The sequence below is a fragment of the Ictidomys tridecemlineatus genome, chromosome 6 (assembly GCF_052094955.1).
Source record: "Ictidomys tridecemlineatus isolate mIctTri1 chromosome 6, mIctTri1.hap1, whole genome shotgun sequence".
NCBI lineage: Eukaryota > Metazoa > Chordata > Mammalia > Rodentia > Sciuridae > Ictidomys > Ictidomys tridecemlineatus.
This window is the reverse complement of record NC_135482.1, coordinates 12,084,327-12,106,040: the sequence shown is the minus strand read 5'-3', so window position 1 is coordinate 12,106,040 and position 21,714 is coordinate 12,084,327. Positions and strand designations below refer to the sequence as shown.

Below are 21,714 nucleotides of genomic sequence, written 5' to 3'. Positions count from 1 at the left end.
CTCGGCCACGGAGCACTTTAGTGGGAATGAGCTGTCTGACTTGTTTAATTGGGAGCTGCCCTGGCCAGTGCCAGAGAGCCCCTGTCCCCAGCAAGTGGGGGTCAGAAGTAGGGGACAGTGAGGAACCCACATGCTCCTTGGTCTGAGACCTCCTGCAGCCCCATCCAGGATGGACCCTGCCAGCCATGTCACTCTGGCAGGTGAGAAGCGGGCTTCAGTCCCCCTGGGCCTGGGCGTGCGCCTGCACCTGGGCTGGTTCCTCCATAGCCCCAAGCCAGGTACCCCCAGCTCAACCTGAATGTCCCACTCTAGGGATTTTAGATAAAAGGTCATAGAAAACAATATACAGGATGGTCAAGAACGCAGCTGTTGGAGCACACAGCTCTCATCTCCGGCCTTGAGTCCTGGGTAAGTCACGGAACTTCCCGGAGCCTGAGTTTCTCATGTATGCCACGCCCCAGGAACCAGGTCAGAAGCCCCTGGAGACCATCAGGAGCACAGGAGTGAACACCTGGACCCCACCCAGTCCCCATGGCAGCCCCAGCCATCTGCACTGTGGGCCCATGAAGCCATCTGTGGGGTCAGAATTGAGGACAGTGGATAACCCCAGGGAGGGACAAGAGGTGGGGGCAGGGCCCTGGGGATGCCCCACCCCTGACCTGGGTGCTGGCTGTAAAGGCACGGTGCCTTGTGAAGCTGCTTCAACCTGCACCCTGTTCTTCCTGCACTCTACAAGGTACCATGCTGCTTTTCAATTTAAAAAATCGACAGGCAAAAGCCTTTGCCAGGGGACACATCCGCTGGCCTTTATGACTGTCCTCAGCTCAGCAGGAACTCTGCATCTGAACAGGCAGGCCACGTCTCCTCCTGAGCCCTTTCCCCTGGGCCACATCTATAAAGCCCCAAAGTCACGATGGCCTCTGGGGGCTCCTGGCAGACTCAGCTCCTCACCTCCAAGGCCTCCAGAGAGAGCTGCTCACGGACTTCCATGGACCCCTCTGAGCCTCTCCTGTGTGCCAGCCACCGATCTAGACGTGAACAAGGCTAACTTCTTTCAAAAAGTTCATTTTGTGGGCCTACAGGGAAGGGACCGAGTACCCAGGTGGTACAACTGCCATAAAATGTACTCCTAACAACACTGCAAGGTTCAGCTGAGGGCAGAGGTTCCTTTGGACCTTCGAGCTCCAGCCTCTCTGGAGTAAGCTACCAAGTCCCGGCCAAACGGAAGCCCAAAGCCTCCTCCGTGTTTTTTCCCTGAGGATTTCTTGAAGTAATGGCACAACAGAACTCTCAATGTGAGTTCCAACCTTACTGTGTGACTCTGAGAAAGTATCTTAACCTCTCTTGCCTCAGTGATCCCATTTTCAAAATGGGAGAGATGATTACTTCCTAGGGTTCAGGAAGGATTAAATAAAATGGTCCAGTGTGATGTTGAGAACAGTGCCTGACATAAAATAAATGCTTAATATTCTTGAGCTGCTACTACTATTCTCAAGACTTCTATGACTTCCCAGGGATTCGCCTCCCCCTCTGAGCCTTTCCATGAAACTCATCCCAGCCTCCTTTTCCTGTAAAAAGCATTCACTGTGGTCTCCACTGGCCAGTTATCTCTCTGTTCCTCACAGGAAGAGCTGCAGAAGAGCGACAGATGGAGAAAGGGATTGGAAAGGATAGGGGAGAACGGAGGAAAGAAATCACCTGCCCTGCAGAGTCACCTTATTTGTGTCACTGGCTCCCACCAGGAGCCACCCTGTCCAACATGGCGGCCAGAAGCCCTTGCAGCTACTGGATGACTGAAATGCAGCTCGTCTGAGTGGAGCTTTGCTGCAAATTAAAATGTACACCACATTTCAAACTGTTATTAAATAAAGAATGCAAAGTCTTGATTTGGGAGATATTGTGGTTACGCGGCATTACGTCCAACATATTATTAAAATTAATTTCATCTTTTTTCCTTCTTTTAAATTTTGCTACTGGTAAATTTCACATCACACGTGTGGCTACAGTCCCTTCCCTTTCTACTCAAGGCAGTTTCTTCCCTCAAAGAACTTTCCTTGTAGCTCACAAGAGAAAATGTCATGTCTCAGTAGGTAAATACATAAATTTCAATTTGTGGAGGTCAAAACTCATCCTGGGAAGGGCGGTGGGGCTTGCCTGAGGTCACCTGGCTGAAGCAGAGGCAGCCAGCACCCACCTGGATGTAACCAGATGCAGGGCCTGACTTCCTTCCCTGGCACTAATTCACCTAATGCTTTGCATCCGCTTATTGAACCAGCACCTCTGCAGGTCACCGCCCCAGGAAAAGACAAAGAGCCAGTATGTCAACACTTGCCACCAGGCTCACTGATGGTGGCTGTGTCTAACAGGGCAAGACTCTGACACCTCACTGCGAGACTCGCTGCAAGGGGGGCATGGGTAAATGTCTGCAAGATGATGTTGGCATGCACGCTGTGCAGACGCCTTTCCTACCTGGCAGAGGCCATCCCACCTTTGCTCCTGTTTACACACAGCACAGCAAGGGACCCGGGCACCACAAGGCCCCTGCTCAGGAGCGTCTCCACGAGCCCCGCCCCAGGAGCCTTCTGCAAACTGACAAGGAATCCTCCCGAGAGCCCACGAGATATGGACCTTCACCGGACTCTGCAGATGAGGAAAGCAACTCACGGAGAAGGTCAGTGGCCTGCCACTGTCACCCACCCAGACAGCAACAGAGACAGAGTTAAAGCTGGTGTGTCCCACTTGGCAATTGCAAACCCGCCTTCTTCTTTGTGTCCCCACCGGTGGCCCCCAGCTCCAGGTCCTGGAATGCCTTTTCCAACCAACCACCCTGCAACGTGGGACTCAAGCTGCCTTCTCCATAAACTCCGTGCCGCTCTCTCCCTTCTCATGAAACCAGCTGTCCCTTCCTTCAGTCACCCACGAATTAAGACACCGTCCACCCTACACTGACCATGATGCACTAGAGTCCCTTGCTTCCCTACCCATAGCCCCCAACACTGTGCACCTCTTCACGGGAGGCTAAGCCTGACTCCCCAGGCCTCCCGGACCCCTGGCACAGTGTCACACTGTGTTGGGAATCACCCAGCGCAATCTGTGGATTAGATGAATGAGACGGTCAGCCGACCCACCCCCCTGGATACCCTGCTCCTCGCCGAGTCCCTTTCCCAACCAGCTTCCCTCCTCCAAATTCTGATGTTCCTCCCCACGGGTGGCATTTCCACCCATCTGTTTGCCTGAAGGGAGGCCAAGTGCATTGCTTTTGATGGTAGCCTGGTAACACCAATTGTCACCTCTTCATTTTTATTAATTGCTGGGTTAATCAAGCACTTCAAAATGTGTCCACCCACGATAACATGCTCTTATTTCTGCGGTGGCCAAGAAAACAGGTTTAAGCTGAAGCAAAAAAAAAAAAAAAAAGTCCTGCAGCCTTTAGGGCCCAGCACAACTGTCATATTTTCTAGAATATTTGAGCCCAGGAAAGGCCAGGTAGAAGGTCTCAATCAAAATCTGATCTATTTCCATGTTCCATGGAGTCAGGAGCAGAGGAGTTATATCCTAGGGTGTGACGTCTCCTCGGCCCCTGACATCCCGTGAGCTGCTGTCCTCAGGCCCGCGTTCAGACAAGGAAACCGAGGCTGGATTGAGACATGTACTACATACTTCCACAGATCCCCAAAGCTGGAAGAGACGGGAGATCAGGGCTGTTCCTTATGAGTGCACAAGTCACAGCCCGTCCCCACCATGAAGGACCAGAAGTGCCCACCATCAGCTGATACAGATCTTGTCTTAAATCCTAGAAAAATTGTCCACGTGGACATGGTCACTCTGCTTCTCTTGCTTGTGACACAGATGCTCTTGGTGTGACTGCCCTGCTCCACCTCCCACCTGCCCCACTGCGTGTCACGCTGTGCACTGGGAGCGCAGCAGCAGAGGGACAGAAGAAAAGAAAGGATGCATTCCGTGGGTCACGGTACTTTTTATTTGAAGGCCTGCTGCATATCTCTAAGGTGATGTGCTCGGGTCATCTATTGCGAAGAATCAATGTCATCCTTCCAAAGGGTCCCCTTCCACTTTCCAAGTAGCTTTTCTTTTTTTTCCCCCAACTTTCAATAAAGATGCCACACGGAGGCTGCCAGGCCAAAGCACGATGACATTCCCTGACAGGCTCCCATATGGAAGCTCGAATGTTCCAGATGCCTTCCTGTGTACCAGGTTTCCAGAAGCACAGTTACGAGCCCCCTGGGGCCGGAAAAGGAGCGTCACACACAGACACGCAGCCCGGCTGACAGTCTGGCTTAATGAGCAAACTGCTCAGGGCCCGCAGCAGGCCCGGGCCAGGGAGGTCCCTGCACGGGGTCACCAGGGAAGTCACTTCCAGCTCTCCAAAGGAGCAGGTGGAAAACTCAAAAGAAATCGGAGCATCTATCTGGAGGGAGGGCGGGTCTACACCTCCCCACCAAGAGGACTCTGAGAAGCCGGAGGTAAAAAAGCACCAGCACTAAGCACTACAATGGAGTTTCTCAAACGCAGGGAATAAACGGATCCTTTTAAAGACGGAGGGGAGCCTGGCTGAAAAGCACAAGTCTTATTTTATGAAAATATGTTTTCAATGGCAAATTAATCAGGGCAAATTTTTTTAATGTCATCAAAACATAAATGCCCAATTTAATTAGTTCTGTTGAGTTAGCAGCCTCTCTCCGAGGACACGCAGCATCGAGATCCAGGGATGGCACTCGGGGAGAGACGCCAGTACAGACAGTGTTCCGCCCTCTTAATCCTGGGGTGTTCAGGAAACGGGCTTCACGGAATCGCAACAAGGGTTCAAGAGGCTCTAAAGGAACAGGCGCCCCAGGGTGGGGTGACCACTGAACAGACACACAGTGGTACAGAGGACTTGTATCCCTGGTAGCAGGTGGACACCCCACAGGTCCTCAGGTGACCCTGCGCCCAGCACAGACAAACGCCGTGGACTGAAAGCCTCCGACAGAACCTGGGTAGAGTGGGTGGCGATCCATGTCCCTTCTCCCCAGCGAAAGGGCCCCCTTCAATTCTCTCTGTCCTTCTACTCAGTGAAAAAGGCCGGTGACCTTGGACCCAGGAGAGGCCTCTGTTGAAGGCCAGTCTGGCTGTATCCAAGTCATGCCCCACAGCTCCCACCTCCGCCCTCCGGGGGGCAGGGGGGAGGAAGCCCAGGGCAGCCGGCAGACTCTGGGCGGCAGGGGTGGTCAAAGCTCAGGAAAAAGGCAAAGATAAAATTCAGCCCGGGCAGCAATGGCTCTGTCACTCATGAAGCGTGGCCCGCAATCCTGATCTCGTCATAGAAAGTGGGGCTGGGGCTGGAATTAAGGTACTTTGCAAGTGAAAGTTTCGTGCCTTCCACAGAGTAGCAAAACGCACCTGATAACCCCACGTGAACCCCCCTAGGAGCCCGTGAGATGGGCTCCGGGGAGGGCAGCTGGGGCCCTGCTCACACAGGGACCAGCACTCCCATGACTCCTGCTGCGCCTCCCCCTTCTTGTTCTAATCACCCTGAACTCCACCGAGGGGCCCAAACTACGCGGGCTGACAGGCAGGCGGAGCGCTCCTAGTGTATCAGTCTGGAATCTGATTTTTCTCACACTGGATCCCAAATCCCTCCTGCCCCTCCTCAAATCCACAGAGTGAATTACGCTGGAAATGGGAAAACTCCTCCCGCTGGGCACGGGCAGGCTGGACCAGAACCCTTCAAACTCCCGGCCTCCAACTCTGGAGGCTCCTGTCCAGCAGGCAGCGGCTGGGATCTGCTTCAGCCTCAGCAGCGACGCACCTTTCAGCAGAACGCGATGGCAGGGGCAGCGCGACAATCTCCAGCACCAGGAGGTAAGTAAGGGAGGTGCCCCTCCGCTCCTGGGCGATACTTGGCTCCCGTGCAACTGTGCTGGGACGTTCCAGCAGCATCATCTCCATTGTAGAGCTGAGAAAATCAAAGTCAATCAGCTGAAGCGATTCACCCCAGGATTAGAGAGAAGGTAACAACAGAGACTCTGGCTCGACTCTTCGTGGATGCCTTAATAACCCACCCTGGCCCGAAACACCCTCATCTTCTGTCTCAATGACAGCAAGCCCCTCCTCTGTAGTCTCTTTGCTTATATTTTGCTGTCTATAGGCAATCAGCAACCCAGGAGTAACCAAGCAATCCTGATAAATATGAGCCGGCTCCTGCCTCTCTTCCAATGCCCATGAGACCCCGCACAAATGGGCCTCGCCTCCTCTCTGACATCATCTACCACTACTTTGCTGGAGATTCTCTCTCTCCCAAGCATATGACCCCCTTGTGGTCTCTGACTGAGCAATTGAGAAGTGACCTCAGGGCCTTTGCGCTTACCTCAGCCTCAGCTCTTTCCCCAGATAGCTCCATGACTCATTCCTCCTTATTCTTCAGGTATGTGTTCAAACCACATGCACAAATCCCTGTTGACCAACCTACTAAAAACAGCAAGCCTACCCCACACCCCTCCCCCCAGCCATGGTACTTGTCATCAGAGGAGGACAAATGTTCTCTTTGTGCAGCTTGTTCGTCTGTCCACTTCACGTAGCTGAAAAGCTACCAGAGGGAGGGACTCCTATCACTGCATTTACCAACGGCCTCTCAATCTGCTCACTGAGCAAAGGAAGGTATGGAGGCCAGTCCACCAGAGTTGGTCCCCGCTGGCCACCCCGCCTCAAGGAGGAGGCTGCTGGCTCAGGGAGGGAGCCGGGGTCAGCCCCAGCCAACGCCGGCTCCCCCAGTCACCCCTGAGCTCCCTCTCCAGGCTGCTGGGAACACAAGACTTCAAAGTCACTCTACATTTGCAAAGGTCACCTGGGTGGCCTTATGTCACACCCTTTTCCTCTGAGTGTGTCCTTCACATGGCTCTCGAGGGGACAGGCAGCCGGAGGAGCTGCCCACGTGTCAAGCCCCACATCCCCTCTACAGCCTCACAGGGTGCCTGCCAAGCAAGGGCCTGCCGTGGGGAGCCTCGTGCCGCCGCCAGGCACGGTGAGTTTGGCTGGAATGTCACGACTATGCTGGGGACAGTGGGAGCCCGAGAAAGGCCAGACTGGGGAGGCCCGGAGAGGCCAGATGCCATGATCTGCAGAGCTGCCAGATGCTCCAGGTCACTGCTTAGTGCTGAGGGCGGCAACTCACCCGAATCCACCTGCCCAGGGAGGGGAGGGCGGGGCAGGGCCTCCCACCTCCTGTGAGACCTGGGCCTGCGCTACCTGTGCTCGTGCCCCCAAAGACAACCTCCTCTCCAAGGGGCAATGGCAAGCCCAGCCCTGAGTTTCCTGACTGCTCAAATCCTCCTCCCCCTGCCCTGAAGCTGGGATCACTGCAGCTTCTGAGATGCAGCCAAGCACAGGGGCAGTGTCACCCAGGCCTGGGATGGCACTGACAACACAGAGGCCTTCCACAGGGAAAAAAGGGGGAGGGGTGTGCTTCAACAGAAAGGCGGGGAAGACCTTTGGAGGCCCAGGCGCTACCTGGGACGTGTGTGAAGGCTGAGCTGGGGGGGTTTGGAATGATATTCATCATGTGATAAACTCATTGATCCCCATTTCACCCAGGCAGAGACCCAGGCTCAGGTGAGAAGTCATCCGCTCAGATCAGAAAGTGAGAGCGGCCCCTGCCCGCGACCCCGGTGTGCATGGCATGAGGACCGCCTTCCACACAGACGCTGCGCTCCTCGGGGCCAACAGAACAGCCCCGAGGCACCTTATGTCAAGCTGGAATCCTGACTGACCCTGTGGCAGGGACCCTGCAAACTCAGGCTGACTTGAGCCCAGGAGCACGGTGTGGCAGACACCTGACCTTGGGGTGGCCAAGGGCCTGGTGAATTCCCAAGTCCCAAGTTCACATGCACTGCTCAGGCTGTCTATCTTGCAAACCAGGAATGGCTACGGCACAGCAACTCCGCAAGGTGCCCACTGAGGGCCCTGTGATACGGAGACGGCAACACAGGGCTGATGTGCCCTGCAACCTGCAAAGGCCATGCAACCAAAGGTGCGAACATGATGAAACAGAGGGCCGAGTCCACCCAGAGGCTCCCTCCAGGTCGATGCCTAAGCACGACCTCCTAGCCACCTCCCCCTGGAGCCTGAGTCTCTTGATACCATAAAAAGACATGAAATCCAGAGGGTTAGCCCTGAAGTGCAGGGTCCCTCCAGCTGAACACCTCAGGTGAGTGGCCAGGTGCAGGTGCAGGCTGTGTCACTTTTCCTGCATCCCACGGAAGCTGGCCCAGGATGGACCTGCGCCCTGGTGTTCAGCCAAGAGCCAAACAGATCCACTTCCTGCTTTCCCTCTCTTGGCCCTCAGGACTCAGTCCCTGCCCCAAGGGCAGCCCAGCCCTCCTACCCAAAGTTCCTCCACCTTGAGTGACAAGGGATCACTTTTAGAGAAAAGGAACTGGCAGGGAACCCTAGTTTTGACTTGTTTTTATTTCAAGGTTATTTCAACAGTAATATGGAAAATTATCAAAATTAAAAAAAAAAAAAACCTTAAATTCCAAATAGGTATTGAACACTAAGTCAGGCACTGTGCTGGGTGCTTCAGAATAGAACAGGTGCAGACACCCCCTGCCCACAGGAGGCTTCCAGTGCAGCAGGGGAGGAAGAAGTTCACCAAACCATTTCCCCAAAGCCTTAAAAACCCACTGAGAACACCTCCTGACAGGTCTGTACACACCGCCCAGCGAGGGCAAGCGCTGATCTGGGCAAGGCGGTGGGGAAGGCTGATTCGGAACCTGGGTGACAGACGGCAGGGTGGATTCTCCAGGCTTGGAGGAGGCAGAAGTCCACAGGAAGAGAATCGACCGTCTGCAAATATCAAATGAGGTCTGCTGTGGCCTGAATATCTGAGTCCCCCCCAGAGTAAGAGGAAATACATCCCCAATGTGGGGTGGCGTCAGAGGACTCTGGCCGGCCAGGTCATAGGGGTGGAGCCCGGTCTTATAGCCTGAGCTTCCTCCAGGACCCTCCTCACTTTCCCAAAAGAAAACCACACGCGTCCAACCCTGATCGACCACAGGTGCCACCTGCCCCTCGGATGCTTCCAGAGCTGCTTTCAGAACGCCTCCGCTCTCCTGTGAACTCTGGGACCTTCCCCCAAGCCCCGCCTCCCGCCATTCTCCCCTGGTAGAGCTGTCAGGTTGGCAAGCTGTCAGGTTGGCAAAGGTCCAGGAACGGGCTCCCTCCTGGGCTCCACGGACTTTTGTGCTCTGACAGCTCTCCTCGGCTCCACTGTGACATCTTTTTCATGGGGAGAAAAGAAAGCATATCCCTTGAAGTCCACCCATCCGGAAGTCTGAGGTTTTGGAGCTGGAATAATTTGTATCCGAGAAGTGGTTTCTTTCAATAAACCTCTTTCCAGGTCCCCGTGAGGTTCCAGCAGAGGTGTCGAGTCACACTTCTCAGAGAGGGCCTCCGTGGGTCCACTCACGTCAAGGCCATTTGCTGAGGGGACGTGACACCGGGAGGCCGGCCCTGGGCTTGGTGTCCCACAGGGCTCATGGGCAGGGAGGAAAGAAAGAAGACTGCACAGCACTCCCAGGGGCCTCCATTCCCAGCCTCCACGTCCCAGCCTCCACGTCCACTCTATACACTTCACAGTGAGACAGACTCAAGCTGGGGCTTTTGCTACATGGAGATGGGACCATGTGAACTGGGGCTGGAATGAAGAGTGGTCTGGAAGGACCAGCACAGAGGGGCAGGAGAGGCATGTGCAAGAGTCTTCATTCATCTGCTGTTTCCTGAGTGCTCGGAATGCAGTTGGGAGTCGGGGCTGCACCGTGGTCCAGGATAGCGGACACCGTCCCCGCCCTGTGCACTGTGCGATCCCGCGGTGGGCAGATGAGACACACATTGGCAAATGAAGTACCAGCATGTCGGTTTGCTGCAGGCAGGACCCTGGTCTCTGCCCCCTACGCTGGGAACCGGCTACCCAGCCCTCCCCGCCCAGCTGACCGGCAGCTTCTCAGGACTGGGAGAGAAGAGCAGAGGCCAGCTCTAAAAAGAAGTGGATGGAGAACTAGCAATCCACGTGCACCTGCCCATTTCCAGGCCCGGAGTTAGCAAGGCTGAGGGCCGAGCGCCTCATTCTGGAGTTCAGATCCCAGGGTCTCCCCCACAGCTGGCCCAGTAGCCATGGGAAGCTACCGAACTCCGCGGTGCCAAAGTGGAGGCCACCACCATGTTTATTCCATCTCAGAGTGTGATGTGAGGATTAAAGGTGTCAAGTGAATTGATTCACACAGAAGCAAAAAAGAAAATGGGTAGCACACAGTTACACAGTTGGTCCTAAAAAAAAACAAAAAACTATTCGCTTTTTAAAAAACTAACCTGCACAACCCTGTGATACAGATTTTATGCCTATTCCATGTTTTCTTTTTCGTATTTCTTTGAAGAAACCGAGGCTCGGAGAATATAAAAGAATGTCACCAGCGTCTCACAGGGGCATGTCAGAGCTGAAATGCAGATCCAGGCCCAGGTCGAGTTGAGAATCATCAGTGAATCACTGCAAAAACCGAGAGCCACGGGGAATCACTCTATGATGTTTGGACTGTCATGGGCTATTTCATATTTATTTTATATCTGCAGCATTCCCAGGTCCCTTCAAGGCATCTTTATATTAGTGATAAGCCCATCTTCTCAGGCAATGGTTCTCGGGATTGTTCAGGACAAAATGGGCCGTAATTCCTTAATTCCTTTTGGGGTGCTGCCTCAATTTCCCTAATGCTGGAAAAAGAGGATTTGAGATTGCAGAGGGAAGTTTATTATCACAGCTGCTCTGAAGACTCTCTGCCCCCACCTTCCTCAAGCAACAGCTCGGAGCATCTGCCTTGACCCAGAAGATACCTGGGGCACCAGGGAAGCACACAGCAAGCCGCTTCCTCCTCCCGCATCCAATTCAGACTCCTTGTTCAGACTCCCTCGGAGCTGGCCCCTCCCAGAGACGTTATCTTTCCCGAACTATATGAAGGGTCCCTCCTCTAGGTCTCCCTAACACCCGAAGTGCTTTCAGTATCTGTGCCAGTGGATTTTGCTTCAGGAATTCACCTCCTTCCTAGGTTATGACGGCCACACAGACATGGGTGAAAAAGGCACTTTTCCCTCTTGTGAGATCTATTCCATTCTGCAAAGCTGCCTTCTTTTTGAGCACCTGCTGTGTGCAAGACACTGTGCTATGTGATTCAAAAACGAATTGTGAGGATGTCAATCGTGACAGGGACAGGGGCAGGGAGTGGAAGGAGACTCTGATGTCCCTGCATAATTTCAGCAAGTAACCTTCCCCCTCAGGCTTGGTTAATTTACCTGGAAAATGGAAATAACATGATTAGCACTTACGACCGTCAACACAATGATGATGATTTCACAAGATTACGAATATAAAATGCTTAGCAACCCATCCCTGGCACACAGTAGGTACATCAGATCTATGTTGGGTGACCCTTTGTGATAAGCAGTGCAAATTCTGGCTATTCCCAAAGGGGGATGTGGCTCCCAGACATCAACTTTGCTATAACTTTTAAGCCTTTTTTTTTTCTTTTTTTGGTTTAATGAAAGCAAAGTCATTCGATATTTAATGGGAAATAGGTACCAATGCATTGGCTTCGATGGGGAATCAACTTTGAAATACCATATATTAATCCAGAATCCTGGTCAACATCCCCCTCTTCTGGACTTCAGTAACACCGTCTCAAAGGCCACCCCCCATGAGGTCTCGGATCAATCTTCCTGCAGACTCTCTTGACTGAGTCCTCTCACAGGCCACTTGGAACTGTATCTTGTTTGGCACTTCATGATCTCGTCCTGACCCTCCCACCAACATCACCCAACTCTAAGACTTCTCTCCAGGGGCACCCATGACGGAATCCTATCAATATCCATTGTGTCCGTCATCGGTTGCCTAACAATGCTGCTGAGGCACCAGAGTCTTAAGGCAACAACCTTAAGACTTTCTGCTCAGCATCTGCAAGTTGGCTGGGACTGGGGGATCTCCAAGAGGCTTGGTTTCTCACTGAAGCCTCTCAGGTTGGCTGGAGGCTGTTTTCCAAGCGTCCGGGACACGCTTTCTTTTTGTGGCAAATGCAAAGACACATCAAAAAAAAACCCAGAAATGCTTCAGATCTTGTTTGGTACAGGCTCCAGACTCCCACCCCATCACCTCCACTTCATCCTACAGGTCAAAGCAAGTCACGTGTGGTCGAGTCCAAAGCCGAGTCAAGGAGATCGGGCAGGAATTCAGAAAACTGTGAAGAATGGAAGCCATTAATGCAAATAGCCGATCACATCCACCACCCGGGTGCCTCATACATATAAAATGATCATTAGGCACTGAATAAGTGAACAAGTGAATGAAGGGAATGAAGACGGAGCCCACTTCAGAGCCCTGTCAGGACACATGCCAATTTCACCGGCAGCCACTGCGAATCCGAAATGCGGCACAACAGCAGCACTCTCGTTAAATATTAGTTTGCTACAGGTCCCTAGACTCCACTCTACTTCAGCTGGAGAGGCGGCGGTTCAAAAACTTGTACGTTCACACTGTTATTTTTTTCATGGATCTCGGATGATGAAATAAATCGATATTCCCACTCGCCCAGGGGAGCGTCCTGCGCACGCCACACCAAGGAGAGAAAAGGGGACACTGTTTTGCACACTCGGGGCAGCGGAGAGGGGAGGGGATCCAAAAGGAGAAGGCGAAGAGGTGACTTTGAGCCCAACCTCCAGTGGTTAATTTTCATTTAACTACCTAGCCGAGACTGGAGAGCGAGCAGAGGCACATTAAATTCCATGAACTTATGAAATGATGCATTATTGAAGCCACAGCGGGGGAAAGGGCTCGGTTTAGAACACATAAAAGACGAAAGTCTGCAGAAGTGTCATCTCCCATGACAAGGTAGGGCAAAGAATAAAAAGAAAAAAAAGAAAAGCATTCTAATTGTGAACGAAGACACCTGCTCCCATGGGGGAGGAAAACCCAACACAAGCCAGAGCCCTCTGCATCCCCCCACCCCAGGAACGCCGGTAGTTCCTCCCAGGACCCCATCACAGAATAAATCTTAAATGATTCTCTTTCCCCTGCGGCCCCCACAACCCACGGCTACACACCACTGTTTACTCATCCCCCCAACAACAAATACACACTGAAGACAAACCCCTCCATCAACAGCTCACATTCAAATGGACTCCACAGCACATTAAAAAACGTCTTCCTCTCTTACAGGAAGAAAAACAAGCAGGATAAAGAAGAGAAGGAGAGGGGGACTTACCAGAAAATAATAAAATAGGGTGAAAAATTGCCCAACCCTTTACTTACTTCAGCTGCCTTAGGTTCCCTGTGCTCGTCCTCTCAACAGGTGCTGAAGTTGACCACTAAACTAAGTTGCACAGGACACCCACAGCAGGTCCATCAGCTCCTCATTCATCCCAGCAGACACAATCACGGGCTCCCTCCCTACTCCCTGCGATCTAATCCTCCTCACCAAGAGGTACCGGGGGAGCCTGGGAAAACCCGACACCCAGAGTAACTGCTAACCCTAGGCAAGGCCAAAGGTAATCCACGCAGCACAGACAGCTGCCTCACTAAGGCCTGCGGGTGTATATGCCCAGTCCCCGGGGACCCCCTGCACCCTGTACTGTGTGCAGAGTAGGGAGGGAGCTGAAGGCACTGATAGGCTGGGACCTGTCAGTTCCAAAGCAAAAGCATGAGCTCCCGGAAGCCCATCCCACAGCCCCCTCTGCAAGTGCCAGTCTCTAAGCTCACAGAGTCTGCTGCCCAGTAGGGAGAGGAGCTGGGTTGGTGGTGGGACCATGCCCTCACCCTGATGCTCCACCTTCTCTGTTCAAGGTCCACCACACAGAGACCCTGTGTCCCAGTGTTCTGAATCTGGCCACGAACCCTCATCACCTGGAGTTTTTGATCCTTGTGCACAAGATGCACACAAACCAACATTTGTGGTGTAGAGTGCAGGCACTGGTTGGTATACATTAAAGCTTCCCCAAGGATTCCAAAATTCAGCCAAGGTGAGACCACTGTGGCTCCTCACTCTCCCCACCAGGGCCTCACACATGCTGGGCAAGCCCTCTACCACTAAGCCACAACCCCAGCCCTGGAAACCCCATTCTTACCGCCTCTTCTCCCCTTCTTATTTCAGTGGGTCCCCCCCACTCCACCCCACCCCACATGGCTCACAGGAGTGAATGTTCAGAAACCCTGCTGGCCTCTGTTGCAGCCACTCCATCTTCCAGGCAAAACTAGAAGGTAGGACCTGTAGACATCTCTCCATGATCTTCCAAGGCATTGAGCTCAGGCATGCAGCACAGCATGGTGTTCTAAGCCTGCTTTGGCCAGATATGAACTCTGGGTCACAAGAAAAGACACCTCACTGTGTCTTATGTAGATGGAGCCCCACGGCACCCACCTCCTCAGGACTGTTGAGCAAACACAATGAGAATCATTAATCAAGTGGATGACATATGGCCGTGCTCAAAAAGTGGCAGCAGATCTTTTTAATTTATTATGTGGGAGTCGGTCCAAGGAGAGCTTACATACCACAACGGAATTTCTAGGGCAGTTTAGCAGTTTATGGGGGCAACAAATGGGACAGAATATTTGAAATCAAGTCCACCCCCCAAATCTGCTCACTCAACCCTCTGTGTTAATGCACAGGCAAGACGTAGGGTCACAGCACTGGAGCAGGAGAGATGCAGACAGGGGTGGGGAGAGAGCTCACCTGCACAGGTAGGTGGGGGGAACTGGTATCCCGAGCCTCCGGGTGGGACAGGCGAACCTGAGGCCGGAAGAGCACGAGAAGGAACCAAGAAGGTCAATGGGCTCTCACCATGAATGTATTCGAGTGTAACTAGAAGACAGAAAAAAGAGGCCATTCATTCTTTTGCTCTCTTCCAGAAGACAAGAAAAGACGACACAGGCCTCTGGTGATCAGGGTAGAGAACCAGGATGGAATCCATTCCGGCGAGTCTCCTGGGAGGCCATGTATCTGTCATCTATTGCCGTGTAACAAATTACCCTCGAGTTGGCAGCCTGCAACAGCAGACATCTGTGCTCTCCGTTTCTGTAGCTCTGGCATAAGTCTGGGCACAGCTAACTGGGTCAGAGCCTCATAAGGCTACAAAGTGTCACCAGGTGGAAGCTCGAGGGAGAGTCCACCTGCAAGCTCACGGTGCCGTGAGGATCCCATTCCCTGTGCCTGAATGCACTGCCTTCTTGCTAGCTGACGGCTGGATTGCTGAAGCCACCCCCAGTTCTTTGCTGAGTGGGCTCCCTCCACATGATAACCTCATCAAAGCAGCAACAAGAGCCCTCAGGGACCCTGCCCGCAAGACGCATGTCTTACAAACACAACAGGATGTGATCCCAGAAGTGGCACCCACCACCTCTGCCGCCGTCTGGTGGTTACAAAAGGTCACAAGTCCCTGGCACATACAGTGGGATGACACAAGGATGTGAACACCAGGAGGTGGGGATCCCAGGCACCCTTAGAGTCTGCTTGCCAAGTCTTTTTTTTTCATGGTGGCAAAATACACACAACATAAAAGTGACCACTTTAACCACTGGAGGGTTCAGTAGAAGTCAGTTCACGTCCTTTGCAACCATCCCTACCACCCTCGGCCAGGACACTTTCATCTTCCCAACCTGAAACTCTGTTGTCCACTGGACACTGCCCCAGGCCCTAGCCACCACGGTTCTGCTTTGTCTCTCTATAAATTTACCTACTCTTGAAGCCTCCTTTAAGTGGAATCATGACTATGTGTCCTTCAGTGACTGGCTTACTTCGTCCAGTGTAATGTCTCCAAATTTGGCATGTGACAGGGTTTCCTTCCTGCTTAGGGCTGAATAATATTCCATTGTGTGTATTTATCTCCTCCTGTTCATCCATCTGACCTCTGATAGACACTTAGGTCAGTCCCACTTTGGGGCTTTTGTGAATGATGCTGTTACGAACGCATGTGTACAAATAAATTACACTCGAGTCCCTGATTTTAGTTCTTTGGGGTATATAACCAAAACTGGTCACTGGACCAGAGTGCCAGAGACTCAGCTGAGGTCAGAATGTGTCTGGACCGGAACAGAGTGGCCTGGGATCACAAGGCACAAGGAGGGTAAAGGGTGCCGGAGTGGCTGAGAGCAGCGTCACCTGAGCCCAGCTCTCTCCCAGTGGGGCCGCCACCCTGCTGCAGCCTAGGACACCGATCCTCTCAACTGCAACACCCACCTGGGCTCACTCCTGACTTTTTCTGCTGGTTCTGCCCTTTAAAGGAGCCCTTCTCTGCTACGTGGTCGGCAGAATGAAGCCAACACTCTCCCCGGCCATGCCATGGAGGTCAAGTGGGAGACCCAACAGAGCACAGCACCTTCCCTACCGACTGGACTGGACTGACCCGAGGGGGGAAAAGGCACTTCCCAGCTGCCCCCTGGAGTTCTCTGCCCGAACCTCAGCAGGTTACGGGTAGTGCTGCACAAAGGAGGTCGGTGCTTTGAGGAGTCTCGGGAGAATTTCCGCTTCCCTTTCCCAAAAGCCCAGGAAAAAGCTGAAATGGAAACCTCAGGTTGACTCACAAATGTGGATGAGACACACCCGTCTTTGCAAACCAGCTGCTGCCGCTGCCGCCATCAGAGCGCAAGACAGCGTTTAAATCAAGCCCATTCTTTTGGGAAACCTTACATAGCCACTCCTCCGCTGCTATTTTTACTTACCCCCAAAGCTGTAAGCAGTAAACTCACACTGGTGATGCATGAAGACGAAGTCCCAGGCATCTATTATGATAGGCAGGATGGGGGTGTTCCTCCCTCCACCGTTTTGAGGGGTGCAGTTGGGTGGAACTGAGTACATTTGCATCATCGTGCAACCCGCACCAACATCCATCTGGGCACTTCCTGACCTCCCAGGGCTGCGATGCTGCACCTGGCTGTCCCTGTCCTGGGGCGGCGCAAACCAGAGGGGCAGGCGGGGCCTGGGCGGGCAGGGACGCCAGGATGGGTAGCCTGGTGGGGAAGCTCAGGGAGGGGAGAAGTGCCCATCTCCCCCATCCCATCTCAGGCGATGAAGGGAGTTGGGAGGGGAATGCCAATGAGCCCTACAGACAGCCCAAGTGTGGCGCTTTATTACAGAGCCTAAGTGACTGCAAACAGGCCATTATCAAATCTCTCCAGTGACAAAGCTCCGTGTTGAAGGGCACAAATAAAAATAAGTACATTAAGCACAATAAATCACAGGGGCCTGTCGTCGAGACCCATTATCCCTGGGGGATTACGGGGTTGTTCTCCTGCCTGCGCTCAGCTATTGGATCCCGGTTTCCCCCTCATTGTTTTAATATTGCAACCATTACTCTCTACGCCGCCAAGAGCCTGCTGTTTCTCTGTAGTTCTGGGTGGCAAGGGCGTAATTTGTTTTATGATTTGCTTGGGAGGGTAGCTGTTTTATATTCATCTTTAAAAGATACATTCAATAATCGCGGCAATGAGACCCTGCTTAAAAAACAAGACCGGGTCCTGCCATTCCTCCCGCGTCAACGTGAGCAGAGCGGCCACCCAACCATCACCAGGAGGGCCACAGAGTCTCTTTGGAGGGCGACGTGCCCAAGGACAGCTTTAGTCTTGCTTCAAAGAGCCACTGATTCATGTGGGAGGCAGCGCAGGCTGGAGGGAGGTGGCAAGGGGCTGGGAGCCAGGAGGTCTGGGGTGATGACCTTGGACAAGTCCCCTGATTTTCATCCACAAAATGTGCCAATCAGGCCTCATGCCTTTTAAGAGCCCTAAGGATCCTACCTTTAGACAAGATGCAGAGGAGTGTGAAGCACTTTAATAATACTACTTGTATTCCTCCTCTCCCAAATGGATCCCTGCTACATTCATTTTAAGATAGAATTATGCAACCGTCCGAGACACGTCCCACCAGTTCCTTCTTGGATCCATGTAGAAACCTTCCCTTCCGCCCCCTCAGCCCCTGACATGTTGTCTTCCAAGACGGCTCCTTGTAAATTCTGTCAAGTCCTCCTCCAGTGTTATCCATCAGGAAGAGAATGGGGTTCAGGTCCTGAAGGACAGACTGTGGGGGGCCACTGGCAGGACTGTCCGTTAGGCTCCTCCCCCTCAGAAGTGAACAAGGGAGCAAATCCCCTCGGCTCTTCTGCAAGACGGCAGTGCAGGCATGGGGACATCAACAGTCCTTTCAGGCATCCCCATTTCAATTACCACATCTGAATCTCGCCACGAAAAGAGCACTTCTCGCAATGTAACGCTTCCAAGTGCAGCAGAGCGCGGGCCGGCCGTGCAGCGAAATTGATCCCGGAACTTCATCGCCCATGTGAGAGGCAATGACATAAAACCCGCCCGACAGCGCCCCACTCTCAAAATCCTCCATAAAGGCCTCAAATTCAGAAAAGGCAAAAAAAAAAAAAAAAGTTACAAGCTCTCCCGTGCTAGAAGTGGAGCTGGGTTTTACGGATCATCAAAGCCCGTTGAGCAGCCTCTTGGGGGTGGAATAAAGAAGCTTCCTTCCAACCAAGCGGTGCCTCTGGCTTTGCAAAATTTGGTATAACAACCCAATAAATACCAAGTGGAGTTAGATATATGGTCGCTTTTAGCTCAGAACTGCAGGTGGCAAGTGGCAAAAGAGGTATTATTGCCTGGAAACATGAGGGCTACGGGACAACCCAGCCCGGTCACGGGGAACCGAGCCTCCCAGAAGAACACGGCACGCAAGCAGGGACGTGGTCTCATTCTTCTCCTCACCCCAGTGTCCATCACAGCGTCTGGCACATCACCGATGGCCAGTGCTCTGCATTCACTGAATGAGTGAAGGAAGGAAAGAATCTGAGCAAACCGAGCCTGGCCCCCTGCAACCCTCAGAAATCCTGATCCAGTGACGAGAATATGCTAAGACCTGCCTGTTTAACGGAGAAGTGGGCTTTCTGCAGCACTTTAGGCATCTCCAAAAAAAAAAAAAAAAAACAAATTCAGATAGCAATCTACTCTACTCTACCACGCTGCATGTAAAAAGGAAGGCAGAGAACCAGGTCCTTTCAATGTCACTGGAGGGTCTGGAGGGTTGTTGTGTTTGTTTTGTACCTTTTTTCCCCCCTTACAATTGCAAGTGATTAGGAAGAAGCAAAAGAGAAACACCATCAGAAAACATTCTTAGCCTCTGCCCCTGAGTGAACCTCTTTTGAATATCAAAACACAGCTCACGAAAACAAACCGATAAAACCAAAATATACATTCCCACGCTCTCCATGAAAGATTCAAGAGTTGGGACAGACTTCTCAGGATTTATGCCCAAATGACACCACAGGGCAGGAGTGAGTGGCCATCGAGCCTGGATGAGGCAGGTGACCCAGCAGTCCCAGACTCTAAGGGGCAGAGCTCCACCTCTGGATGGGCTCCCCTTCCTTTCTGGTACCAATGGGCTCCTAGTTGCCCCAGATCAGGCAGCTCAAGTCAGACATTCAGACATCCCAGAGGACTTCTAATTAAAAAAAAAACTCACAGAACTTATCATGTGTCAAACTCAAATGCTTATTTGATATCACATATCTGGAATGAAGAGCATCTGACATCTCATGGGGTCTCCAGCCTTCCTGAGAGGATATAGACAGGTGACCTTCAACCCATGACAGGGTTATCTTCGCGATAAACCCAGTGTGGGTGAAAATGTCAGATGTCCAAAATGCATGGACAATAATACTCCTAACCAATCAACCACCGCAGCTCAGCAACACAGCTGGACAGTACAGCTGTTGACCTCTCTGAGGGAGCCCATGATTGGAAGCCACAGCTCTATGCTGCTGTCCAGCATCTCAAGAGAAGGGGCGACCCCACACCAACTGGGCAAAGATCCAAATGCAACATTCAAAGTGTGATTTCTAAGGAATGCAGACAACTTTCACAGCATCCTCAAATCAAAAACTCCTATTAAACCATCATAAGTCAGAGACCTTGCGAGTCAGAGACCAGGTGTGCTCCAGGACACTTTCTAGATTGTGTCTGATGTTTACACTGAAGGTGGGAACGGCTGACAAACTGTGCTTCGCAGAGGAAAACCAGCTCTGAGACGATGGCCAGTTGAATTGTGCCCCCTACTCCCAGCGCCTCTGTAGAATGTGACATTTTCTGGAAATAGGGTCTTTACCAATGTAAGCAAGTCAAAATGAGGTCATTAGGGTGGGCCCTGATTCAATGTTACTGGTCTTTGTATAAAAAGGTGAAATTTAAACACAGACATGTACAGATAGATGGCCAGGGGACAGGAGGGAGGTGTCCAAAAGCAAAGGCAGGACCAGAACTGCTGGCTAACACCAGAAGCTAGAAGAAGCAAGAAAGGATTCTCACCTGAAGGCACTGACAACCCTGAGACACCTTGATTTTAAATTTCTGGCCTCCAGATCTGTGAGAATTTCCTATTGATTTAAACCATCCCGAGGGTGGTACTTTGTAATGGCAGTCACGGGAAACTAACTCAAAGAAGTTGAATCCTTTACCCAAGATGAGTTAGCAAACTTCAACACAGAAATAATAATAAAAAACCAGTTTCTGTCAAAACCTCCGGACCCTGGATCCTATTCTCTCAGGGACTCAACAGCTTTCCAAGAAGACAATCCCCAATCGACCAACTCAATCCGCACTGGCACAGGAGGGGATGGTAACACACATATGGATCTCTCGGGCCTTTATCCTCATCCCATATTAACACATGTACACTTTAATCACATCTTGTAGCGATTAGCTTTTCCAAAGCCTTACCGTTGGGAGTTTTTGGATTGCAGGTAAGCAAAAGTTAAATGGGTGATGATGGGTTTTTGACATGAAAAGACTACAGTCTGACAAGCAGCAACCTACTCCGCACATCTTTTCAGCTGTGATGTTCCATTACAAACACAGACCAGACAATGAGCACACAAGGCATGTTAAAACAATAATTAATGCAGGAGCGAGAACGATGACAACTTCTTGACGAGGTAGAATAATGGACAGGTTTGTCATCAGCACAGCCTGGAAGGGAGTGTGCTCAGGGTGAGAAGGGAAGTCATTCTGACACAACAGTGGACTTTCGTGACCGGGTCCACGCACTCACGAAACCCTGCCCTTGCCAAATCTGTTCCCTGAGACATATAAACAGGAAGACAGGGGTGTCTCACACTCAGCAATATGGCACCACGAAAGCCCTAGAGAACCACTGGCCACCTAATCCTCTCTCCATGCTCCATGGAAAGAGTAAAGAGGAACAGCTTAACACGTGCTGTTCAAATCAATGTCAAAGTCCCATCACGGGGCAGCCTTCACCGCACTCCCCCCAAAAGTCACAGAACCTGTTCTGCAACCAAAGTCCACTCTCCCAGTTTATCTAGGAGGCTGCCACCTGCAGTGGCAATGCCACAATTCCAACATGGTAGCACAGAGCCTAAAGAAGAAGGTTCAGATTCTCACTGTCTGATCCCAAGCATTTTTGGGCAAAACCTACAACCAGTTCCTGTCACCGTACCTTGACTTCTCGCCACTCCTATTAAAGGGAAAGGTGTTCCCACACAATAAGCTTTGCTTCAAACTGAACAAGAGCAGTCGGCACACGGGCTGGTGTGGCAGTGGTGGGTGAGCCAGGAGAACACAGGGCTAGAGAAGAGAGCCTGGGTCTGATTGACAGGACTTCAACATCTTAATCTTCCTGTTGAACA

General features: G+C 52.0%; 1 protein-coding gene across 5 annotated transcripts in view; it reads right to left on the bottom strand.

The window, feature by feature from the left end:
* The window catches only part of Large1 (LARGE xylosyl- and glucuronyltransferase 1), a 507,191-nt gene that overhangs the window by 469,508 nt on the left and 15,969 nt on the right, over nucleotides 1-21,714 (bottom strand). Inside the window, exon 2 of one of the 5 annotated variants that reach the window (XM_078052859.1) lies at nucleotides 14,757-14,885. The exons of the other annotated variants lie outside the window; for them this stretch is intronic. The gene's annotated coding sequence lies outside the window, so the exon portion shown is untranslated. The remainder of the gene's footprint in view (nucleotides 1-14,756; nucleotides 14,886-21,714) is intronic. 5 annotated transcript variants of the gene reach the window in all.